Below are 11,160 nucleotides of genomic sequence, written 5' to 3'. Positions count from 1 at the left end.
TTTTTTTTTGCGGTACGCGGGCCTCTCACTGCTGTGGCCTCTCCCGTGGCGGAGCACAGGCTCCGGACGCGCAGGCTCAGCGGCCATGGCTCACGGGCCCAGCCGCTCCGCGGCATGTGGGATCTTCCCGGACCGGGGCACGAACCCGCGTCCCCTGCCTCGGCAGGCGGACTCTTAACCGCTGCGCCGCCAGGGAAGCCCCGGTTTGTCAGGTGGTAACTCACTCCCCCTCACTGTCCGTGCAACGCTGATGAGCGCGTTCTCTGCTCCTCTTTTCTCTCTCTCCTCCTGCTCCACAAAGGGGCATTACTCCTATTGTGACACAACACACAGTATTAGTGAATTAGTTTTCCATCCTCCTCACGCCCCCAACATTAGTCCTTTTGCTGAAGTTTTCTGAGTCATCCTTTGGGTTGGATGAAGTTAATCATCTAGAAGATTCCTCAAGAAGGGCTCCTGGTTCAGAACTTCACAAGTTCTTGTATGTTTAAAACTGTTTTCTATGGCCTTGATACTTGAAGAACACCTTGACTGGATATTGATACAGTTTTGTATCTAAACTCATTTATTTCATACTGAACGTAGGTAAGCACGAGATCTCTGGGTTAGAGGAAGACCAAGGGTTTGCTTACAGAATATCTCTGCTTCGGTTCCCTGTGAACGGTCCCCACTCCAGGCAGCAGGTGAGAGCAGGATGGACCCTGCTTGTGCAAGAGCTAGTTTTTCCCACTGGAGAGGGACCCAAAATTATGATGAATCTTGCAGCTTGTATAGGAGCTGCTATACAGATTACCCCCTCCTCAGCCCAGCACCCACCTCCCTAGGAGCCAGAGAAATGAATCTTCTCTTTCTAACACAGAGAACAGAAAGGAAGGTCCCTAGTTTACCACCCTTTGGGATGTAATGGAATGGCTCTTGGTTTTATCCCATTTTGAAATCTAAAGACACAGCAAAGGGAGATAGACCTGGAATCCTCTCTCCTGGGTATGTCACCACCTGAAACTTCAAGGCTGATCTGCCTTCCAGGCACCCTTTAACCCAAGTTACCAGTCCTTCTGGCTCAGAAAGCCACAGCATGTGGAAACGCAAAAATATTTTCTCACAGATACGAACTCCTCGGTTCAGACTTTCTTTGGTATTTTGGGAAGGTTGGCCCATTGCTGCTTTGCTTCGCTGTTAGTTCTGAAGCCAAGACAATTCTTTTGCTCCTGTGAGTTATTTTTGCTTTTTCTTAGAAGCGTAACAGTTCCTCTAGGAAATGTCTCAGAGTTGATCATTTCAGGTTAATTATCGCAGATATCCACGGGGGTGGGCTTTCACGGTGAGGATTCCAGTCTTCTGTTTCTGGACCATTTTCTTGGGTTGCGGTTGTAAATATTATTCCCACCCACTGTCTCGTTTTCCTCCTTAGGGGCAGCAATTATGCATTAGAATTCCTTCTTTGCGTCTTTTCCTCATTCATCTCTCTCTCCCCGGTCCCTTTGCACTTCTTTCATTATCTCATTTTCAGGCTGCTGGTTGCCTTCTTCTTTTCCTGTGATGCCTTTGTAAATTCAAATCTATTCTTTCTCGGGCATCTTGAATTTAGTCTTTACTTCGTGGATGATTTTGCCTGTTCCTTCCTTTTCTTTTCTGATTTCCACCAACCTTTTCATTTCTTCTTGCTTTTGTCCATTTGTGTTCTTAGAGTTTGAATTTCTGACTCAAGGTGAGTTTCCGTATCCTCAAATGCTTTTGCAAGTATATTTAATTCAGTTGGGAGTGTTGCCTCACAGTATTTTAATGCTTCATTTGTTTTTTCCCAGGAAGGGTTTTTTTTTTTTATCAGCTGAAGTGTGTCAATGTTCATGTTCTGATTTTTGTAGTAACTTAGAATAGAGGTAATTTTCATCTGTTCGTTTTGTGGATTTTGGTGGTTGACAAGATTCCTGGTTCAATGGCCCCTCTTGCATCCGTGCAGCAAAGAGCAAAGTCCAGGTTCCTTAATGGATTTGTATTTGGTGGTGGTGGGAGTGGGACAAGTTGTGTTTCCTCCAAGGTTTTGTTCGGTCTTTCTAACAGGACCCGAAGTCTCCTTCTTTCACTCCTGTCTGCTTTTGCCACGTGACGCCTAAAGGGCATGTCTCCCTTCTGCTTTGCTTTTTGCTTCTCCTGACACCTTGCCTTTCAAAGGTTTCACTTTAAACGGATGTGCTTTTAAGTCCCGTCTCTGCAGTCAGTGCTCTGGCGTATCGGATGCGTGCTCAGTGTGTGCACACGTGAGGCCACCTGTGCAGACTGCGGGACCAGCCCTCACCTTCACCCCCCCCGCCAGTCATCCTGGGGGGCCCTCACTCACTGCAAAGGGTGGGAAACTGCCTGCTGGCATCTCTGGTTCTTTCTTCTTCTCTTTTTGCATTTACAGTTGTTTTGGAGTCGGGGCGTCCCTGTCTTCTGGTTACGCTGAGGGCGCGGCTTCCGTGTAGATTTATCTGTTCTTGTTCTGCACTGAGTCTGGAGGCTCTACAGGGTAATGCAGACCCAGGCAGCACCTGTGCTCCTTGGTTGCCCCAAGTGCTCTTAGGGTAGCTTCAGTGTACATTTCTTTTCTTTTCTTTTTTAAATTTATTTATTAATTTTTGGCTGCGTTGGGTCTTCGTTGCTGCACGCGGGCTTTCTCTAGTTGTGGCGAGCGGGGGCTACTCTTCGTTGTGGTGCGCGGGCTTCTCATTGCGGTGTCTTCTCTTGTGGCAGAGCGCAGGCTCTAGGCATGCGGGCTTCAGTAGTTGTGGCACACGGGCTCAGTAGTTGTGGCTCATGGGCTCTAGAGCGCAGGCTCAATAGTTGTGGCACACGGGATTAGTTGCCCCGCAGCATGTGGGATCTTCCCAGACCAGGGCTCGAACCCATGTCCCCTGCATTGGCAGGCAGGTTCCTGACCATTGTGCCACCAGGGAAGCCCTAGTGTACATTTCTTTATGAGAATGATTTAAAGATCCCTCTCATGTGTTTAAGACTCAGTTGATTTTATTTTCTGTAATGATTCCTCTTGCTTGAAAATTTCTTTCTACGGACTTGTGGGCCCTTCTCTTATTGATTTTTAGAAAGTCTTTACGTGTTAGGAAAATTGTGACACGTCTTGCAAAAACTTTTCCCAGGTTCCTAGATTTTCTGTTACTTTTGCTGATGGAGCGATGTTGTCAGCTCTGAGTGCAGGGTGAGCCGTTAGGCCTTTATGTTCACTTGGGGACAGGAGATCTGAGAGCAGGACCTGTATGTGTGGAAGGCAGGATTCAGGGATGGGGAGCCTGGGGCAGAGGCGCTGGGAGGGGGGAAGGAGGCGGCAGAGAGGGGCCCCAGGACCGCAGAGGAAGAGAGCAGGAGGGTGTGTGGTGGGGGTCCTGCAGCTCCATGAGAGGAGGGGCGGGTGGTGACAAACAGAGACGTGAGTGCATTAGAGGCGCAGCTGCACAGAGTGGGGCACCATTTGCTCAGATACTGTTTGCAAAAAGCAATTAGTGGTTCATTTACATGCAGCGAAGTAGCAATTTGCACTTTTTTTCAGGAACAATGTCTTTGCCTCTGTGTGCAAATTCAATGTGTTGCCATTGGCCTCCGATAGTAGGCCAAGGCAGTTTTTATTTTTGGTTCTTCTCTTGGTTTCCTGCGCTACAAAAATTTTCTTTTAAAAAAGGAAGTGCCAAATTAAGGGTGGAAGTTCTCCAAACTTGCCCTCCCTGCACTGGTCCCTTTATCCCCTTTCCCCCCCACTGCCCCGCCCCAGCCAGTTTTTCTCCAACTGGAGACTGTTTCCACATTCTGTCTGTGGCCACAGACTTGTAACAATAGTGAGTGGGGACATCTGGCCCGTGGGTGGGAGACCCACCCCACCCCAGGAATCAAACAGGGTCTGCTCCGTGCACGGAAAGGCCCCTCTGTTCCCTGAAGGCTTCCCTCCACCCTGTACAAACCGTTTTCTAGACCTCTTAAAAAAATCGATGTCTGTATGTAAATGCAGCCTTCTCGCCTGGGCAGTGATTGGCCACACTTGCACCCCCGTCTCCCCACCTTGGGTCAGGTTCAGTGACCAAGGTTCTGCCTAAACCAGGGTCAATGGCTGTGGGATCTTGGTTCAAAGAGACAGGGCATGTCCTGGGGTCCAGTGACCCTGGGAGGGCCGTGGTGCACCCGTGCCCAGTCTGCACCCAATAACCCCAATCAGACATGGCCTGCCCGCCCCACTCTTACTGGAGATTGAAGTTAAGTCTCAGCCAAAGCTTCAGCCTTCTCTTTGTAGAAGAAAAAAAATTGCACTGGACACTTTAAAAAATCGCAAGGGAGACTTTATTCAAGACTGTTGCAACAGGAGAGAGAAACTGGGCTCAACTCTGAATACACAGGGACAGGTGCGCAGGGTGAGGGAATGGAAAATTACCAAGAGGGACTCAGGAGGTATCAAGGGTGGGGCAAGAGGAGATTGGCTGGGTATCAGGGATGGGGGATTCTTTTTTTTTTTTTAAATAAATTTAGTTATTTATTTTTATTTTGGGCTGTGTTGGGTTTTCGTTGCTGTGCGGGGGCTTTCTCTAGTTGTGGTGAGCAGGGGCTACTCTTCATCGTGGTGCGCAGCCTTCTCATTGCAGTGGCTTCTCTTGTTGCGGAGCACGGGCTCTAGGCACGCGGGCTTCAGTAGTTGTGGCTCGCGGCCTCTAGAGCGCAGGCTCAGTAGTTGTGGCGCATGGGCTTAGTTGCTCCGCGGTACGTGTGCTCTTCCCGGACCAGGGATCCAACCTGTGTCCCCTGCATTGGCAGGTGGATTCTTAACAACTGTGCCACCAGGGAAGTCCCAGTGGTGAGCGGCTCTTGATCAGCTGGACTCAGTAGGCCAAGGACGAGGCTTATTTGCAAAGAGGGTTCAGAGGAGACTGAAGTTTGGTCACGAGGGGCCCTTGTCACCCCCAAGGGTTGTGGCAAACAGTGCAGCAGGTGCATCATGGGGAGGCACCACTGCTAAGGTGAACTCACCATCGGGCGTCACCCAGTTTCTGAGAGATGTGAACCTCCACGAGGACAAAGGGCAGCAGAGTTAATGGAGCCAGCAGGGCAGACCTGAAGCAAGTAGGATTGGGATCCTGAGAAATGAGACAGGCAGGTATTTCAGAGAACATGAGAGCCCTGGGGTTTAAAAAGTCATTAGGAGGACGTCCTTGGTGGCGCCGAGGTTAAGAATCCGCCAGCCAATGCAGGAGACGCAGGTTCGAGCCCTGGTCCAGGAAGATCCCACATGCCGCGGAGCAACTAAGCTCGCAAGCCACAACTACTGAGCCTGTGCTCTAGTGCCCATGAGCCACAGCTACTGAGCCCACATGCCACAACTACTGAAGCCTACGCACCTAGAGCCTGTGCTCTGCAAAAAGAGAAGCCACCACAATGAGAAGCCCACACACTGCAACAAAGAGTAGCCCCTGCTCACTGCAACTAGAGAAAGCCTGCGCGCAGCAGAGAAGACCCAGGGCAGCCAATAAATAAATAATTAAATAAAGTCATTAGGAACAAACCAAAGATGTGTCTGTGGATGAGCTGAGTGGAGACTGGAGGTGCTGTGGCAGAGGCAGTGGGCTGGGAGTGGGGCCGAGGGTTCTACTAGAATGGGGGCAAAGGGACAGAGTCAGGACAGAATCGGGACGCACAGGATAAGCTGAGACGTGGAGGGCAGGTCTGGAAGCCCCTGTAGCCATCTGCAAGGATTCCAGGAGACAGTCAGGGGAAGGTGGGGGTGGGCACTTTTCCAGAGGTAAATGGACCTCACCAAAAGAGACCACCAGGTGCTAAGCAGGACAGATACAAACAGAAACCTCCAAACTGGCTTCTGGACACATCAAAGTGCAATGTGGATCGTTGATGAGACAGAGTGAAAATCCTGAAGGCTTCTAGGTTGGGGGTGTGTGTGGAGGAGGAGGTAGGGGACTTTACTGAAAAAGAACAGGGACCAGATTGACACCTGTCTTCTCACTGCTGGAAACAAGACAGCAAAATCTTCCCAGTTCTGAGGCAACCCCCTGGATAATTCATTATTTATGTGTGAATAAAAAAGACATTTAGGGCTTGCTGGTGGCGCAGTGGTTGGGAGTCTGCCTGCCGATGCAGGGGACACGGGTTCGTGCCCCGGTCCGGGAAGATCCCACATGCCGCGGAGCAGCTGGGCCCGTGAGCCGTGGCCGCTGAGCCTGTGCGTCCGGAGCCTGTGCTCCGCAATGGGAGAGGCCACAACAGTGAGAGGCCCGCGTACTGCAAAAACAAACAAACAAAACAAAACAAAACAAAAGACATTTAGGGACTTCCCTGGCCGTCCAGTGCTCACAACACTACGCTTCCAATGCAGGGGGTACGGGTTCAATCCCTGGTCGAGGAACCAAGATCCCGCATGCTGCGTGGTACGGCCAAAAAAAACCCCATCTAGCTCCCACAGTCCACCACTCTCTGAAAGAATTGCTAGAAGATGTGTTTTAGCAAGAAGGGGACCCAGGTGCTGCTGGCGATGGTTGTTATCGTTAGCTCTCTGCTAAGTGCTGCACGCGGATTACCTAATTTAGTCCTCACAGCAATGCTATGGGTCAGGTGCTGCTATTCACATTTCACAGGTGAGGATGGAGGTGCAAAAATGCTAGCACACTGTGAACTTCAAATAGGTATTGACTGTATAAAAAATGTTAGCTATCTGAAACTAAAAGTCCATGTGGGATCAACAGGGAAGGTTGGGGGTGACGTGAGGCATGGAGAGAAGTAAAATTATGCTATGGGCCTTGTCTTGGTTTGAGGTATCTAGGCTTGGACCACTGCCAGAAAAATGTAAGCCAAAATCTATTGGCAATCAAGAGAGGATTGGAAATAGAATGTAAACATTTCAAAGCCAGTTGAGGGAAACATGGAATAAGAGAAGACTTTCCTCTAAAATAAGGTAAGACAGGGGAAAAACAAATAAAATAGAAAATATAAAGTAAGATTTTATTTTACCACAAATCACAATAAATGTCAATGGGTTAAACAAACGTGTTAAAAGATAGAGACTCTCAGATGGAATAGAAACAAATAAAAAAGGCTGAAAAAAAAACTATCAAAAGTGCCAACAAAAGGTAAGTAATCCTAGCAATACTTACATCATACAAATAAAATGCAGGGCAAAGTACTTAAAAGGTGCTGAGGAGGGTATTTCTAATTGGCAAATAGAAGAACTCATAAAGAACACATGAGCGCCATCAACTGCAACATGATGAAACATAGGCAAAGCAAAAAGGGATTTATAAATCCAGGACCCTGGTGGAAGATCTTGCCCTTCCAGCTCTGTGTCCTCCAGATGTGGTGGTGGTGTCTGATGGGGGTGTGCCTTCCAGAGTCTTCCATTTACAATTCTCCCACTTTAAAGAGCTCTCAGGTGTGCCTTGACCCTGTATGAATTTCTTGACTCTCCCACCCGGGCCCCACCCAGCTCTCCTGGATCTTTCTGGACCCCAGTCAGATCAACGGCTTCCTCTGGCCCAGCATGAACTATGGCTTGGGCACCTATAGTACCTATGCCTCATTTAGTTAGAAGCCTGTCCCCCCATCCTCTGGGGGCCCTGGAGGGGGGATCAGTGCTTGGCTCAGGGCCGTAATGGAGCAGGCGCCCAGGAATGGTCCACGTAGGGGGAGGGAGGGACCCCTAAGTCAATGTCATCCTGAGAACAGCTCTGGGTAGTGGCCCCGCCCCTGCACACACCTGGCCTGGGGTGGGGAGATATTGCCCCAGTTTGCAGATGAAGACGCAAAGGCTGCGGGCCCGGGATGAGGCTGGAGGGAGGCTGGGCTTGCCTTCTCCACGCCACTCTCCTGACCAGAGGCAGTGCACGGGCTCTGCCCTGAGGACGCTGGTGGGAGCTGGCCCCTGTTGTCAGGCCCTGAACGAAGCCACTGCATTTAACCTGGGGTGACTGCCTTGAACTCCCGCAGTGTTCCTTTAGTTGCCAGTAGCATGAGATACCTGTGGGCCAAAGCGGGACAGATGGATGTGAAAGTGGGCAGCCGGCAGTCTGTGTCCTCCCTGAGGGACGGTGGGTTGGCCGGCAGCCTCTCCCTCTGGGTGCACACATCTCACACATGTATCCAACACATAGCCAGACTTTTTAGGTACAAAAATGCATAAAACTGTACACATTACTTTGCAACTGGCGTTTTTTGTTGTTTTTTTTAAAAAAATTATTATTTAAAAAAATTATTTATTTTTGGATGCATTGGGTCTTTGTTGCTGCGTGCAGCCTTTCTCTAGCTGCGGCGAGTGGGGGCTACCCTTCGTTGCGGTGCGCGGGCTTCTCATTGTGGTGGCTTCTCTTGCTGTGGAGCATGGGCTCTAGGCGTGCAGGCTTCGGGAGTTGTGGCACGTGGGCTCAGTAGTTGTGGCTCACGGGCTCTAGAGCTCAGGCTCAGTAGTTGTGGCACACGGGCTTAGTTGCTCCGCGGCATGTGAGATCTTCCCAGACCAGGGCTTGAACCCATGTCCCCTGCATTGGCAGGCGGACTCTTAACCACTGTGCCACCAGGGAAGCCCCCTGCAATTGGCTTTTTTTTGTTGTTGTTGCAATTTTTAAAAACAATTAACTCTGTGACAGTTAATCCTTCAAGCCGAAGCCCACAGCCCTGACTCCTTCTGTCTCATGGCGTGTCGTTTCCCATCACAGGGAGGCACTGGAATGTGTCCTGCCTCTCCCTGGTTTGCAAACATTCTGCTTGTTTCCGTGTTTGGCCGGCACAGAGCGTTGTAATAAACATTCATGTACATATGTCCTCATAAGAGGAAGAGCCGGGGGCTGGGGCGGGGTGGTGAGAAGACCGCTCAGATGGTGGCTTCTCAGCTTTGCCCCCGGAGACCAGCATCCGATTCCAGGCTCGGATACGCCAGCATCGCGCACCCCCCCCCCGCCCAAACCAACGCGACTGACCTTTTACTGCTTTGGTATTTGATTGTTTTTTTCACTTTAAGCAAAGTCTTTATTTTTAAGGAAAAACTACATTTTCTCATTTTCTGCCCTTGGCATAAATTTTTTCTTTCTTTTTTTTTTGCGGTACGCGGGCCTCTCACTCTTGTGGCCTCTCCCATTGCGGAGCACAGGCCCCAGACGCGCAGGCCCAGCAGCCATGGCCCACGGGCCCAGCCGCTCCGCGGCATGCGGGACCCTCCCGGACCGGGACACGAACCCGCGTCCTCTGCATCGGCAGGCGGACTCTCAACCACTGCGCCACCAGGGAAGCCCTGGCATAAATTTTAATTATTTCCAGTGGAACCAAAACTTTTCGGTGTCATCTAAAACTGGAACTTCCTCTATTTCTGGGTAAAAAATCCATTCACAAATGAGCTGTGCAATCGGTCCCCCTTTTTGACTTCAGACTCCTCCTTGCCGGAATTACGTTGGTGTGCAACACCTCCTCTATCAGCTTCAGCTACGACAGCAGCTCCTACGTCGATGAAGTGCTTCGCGGCCCAGCCAGAAGGCGGAGCTACCCTCGCACAGCGTCCAGAAGCAAGAGCTATCTGGATGTCGGTTTTCACAGGGGCTTTCTCCATAGGTGGTGCTGGGTAATCACAGGCGCTGTACAGGTCCTATAGCCCGCGGCGCGCGGACGCCGTGGTCTGCAACGTGGCGCGCTCCGAGCGCCGGGCAAAGCGGGGTCGCACGCCGCCCTCCTCCGCAGGCCGGGCCGCTTGCCGGCGGAGATGACTTGTGCCTCTTGAGAGTAGGGCGTGGCAGGGCAGAGCACAGGAGGGGGCAGGGGGAAAAGAGAGTGGTGTTTGATTTTTGTTTTGATTTGCATCTCCTCACTATTAGAGAGCACGGGCATCTTTTTGTATCCACGCTTACGTTTCCACTTCTGTGAACCCTCTGCTTATGCCTCATCTCTTCGGTTTGTGGGAGGTCTTGGTACAGGTGCGGAATCAAACCGCCTGTTTACATGGGCTTCACGTGTTTTCTGTTGGAATCGGAAAGACAGCTCTGAAAGCTACAGGTCCTGGCGTTTGTCTTTTGACTCAATACTATATATTTAAAATATACGAATGTAATATTTTTCTATTTAATATGTATAGAAAATAGAAAAATATGAAAAAATATGAAATAGAAATATTAAATATTAAGTAGAAAAATATTTTTAAAATACTAATATGTTTTATTTTGCTATAGAGGATTTAAAATTTTTATATGGTTGAATCTTTCTGTCTTCTCTTTTCTTGTTGTTGGACGTACCTGTCTTGCTTGGAAGTGTCACCCTCACCTGAAATTATACAAATAGAGTCTTACATTTTTTTTTCCTTTCTTTCTTTCTTTTTTTTTTTTTGGCCATGCGCTATGGCATGTGGGATCTTAGTTTCCCCACAAGGGATTGAGCCCACGCTCCCTGCATTGGAAGCAGGGAGTCTTAACCACCGGACCACCAGGGAAGTCCCCCATTTGTTTTCCTACTAGATGTTTCTTCTTTGTTTTGCATTTTGGTCCTTTAAAGCATTCTGCGTTTGTTTTCCTATCGGTGTGAGGGAAGGGTTAAGCGAGTTCTCCCTCCTGTTTCTGGTCGGCTGTGACAACATTATTGTGAAGTGAGCCCTCCCCTCTCCCAACCCCAAAGGGACAGAGGCCACTTTTTCCTCTACCAGGTTCCCATGTACTTGAATTGGTTTCTGGTCCCTCTTGTCCGTTTCCCTGGTTATGTCCTACACAGCACCTGTTTGTCTATAGGCTAGCGCAGCTTCATGCAAACCTTAACACGCTGCAGAAAGTTCTGGCAATCACTGCATATTCATTCTTTATAATTAAACTTCAAAGTAAAAAATAGGAGTTGGGTGGGAGTGACGGTATCTCTGCAGGCTTGTCTGGGAAGGACTGGCCTTCAGTTGCGGAAAGACAGCTCATCCAGAAGCTTGGTGTTTCCCTCCGAGCCTCCAGCCTTGTTTTCTGTCCTTTAGTGACGTGGATGGCCTTTCCTCTAGACCACGTGCCCCTCTGGTCCAGTCTTCTCTAGGTCAGGGCTTTCGCAGCTGGTGTCAGCTGGTCAGTGGTTCCCGGGATGCTGGGATGAGCCACATAGAGGCCCCGCAGGACCGGGGTGCCTGCTCCCCCACCAGCTGCCGCCCCCTCGGCCAGTCTGAGGGAAATTGAAGAC

The 11,160-nt window shown here is 50.0% G+C and overlaps 1 pseudogene; it reads right to left on the bottom strand.

The window, feature by feature from the left end:
- Window positions 1-9,274: 9,274 nt before the first annotated feature.
- Window positions 9,275-9,849, bottom strand: LOC114903950 (annotated as a pseudogene).
- Window positions 9,850-11,160: the final 1,311 nt, after the last annotated feature.

Source organism: Monodon monoceros, unplaced genomic scaffold (assembly GCF_005190385.1).
Source record: "Monodon monoceros isolate NGI ecotype Baffin Bay Population unplaced genomic scaffold, NGI_Narwhal_1 Super_Scaffold_21, whole genome shotgun sequence".
NCBI classification, from domain to species: Eukaryota; Metazoa; Chordata; class Mammalia; order Artiodactyla; family Monodontidae; genus Monodon; species Monodon monoceros.
The sequence above is the reverse complement of the archived record's forward strand: the minus strand, read 5'-3'. Positions and strand labels throughout refer to the sequence as shown.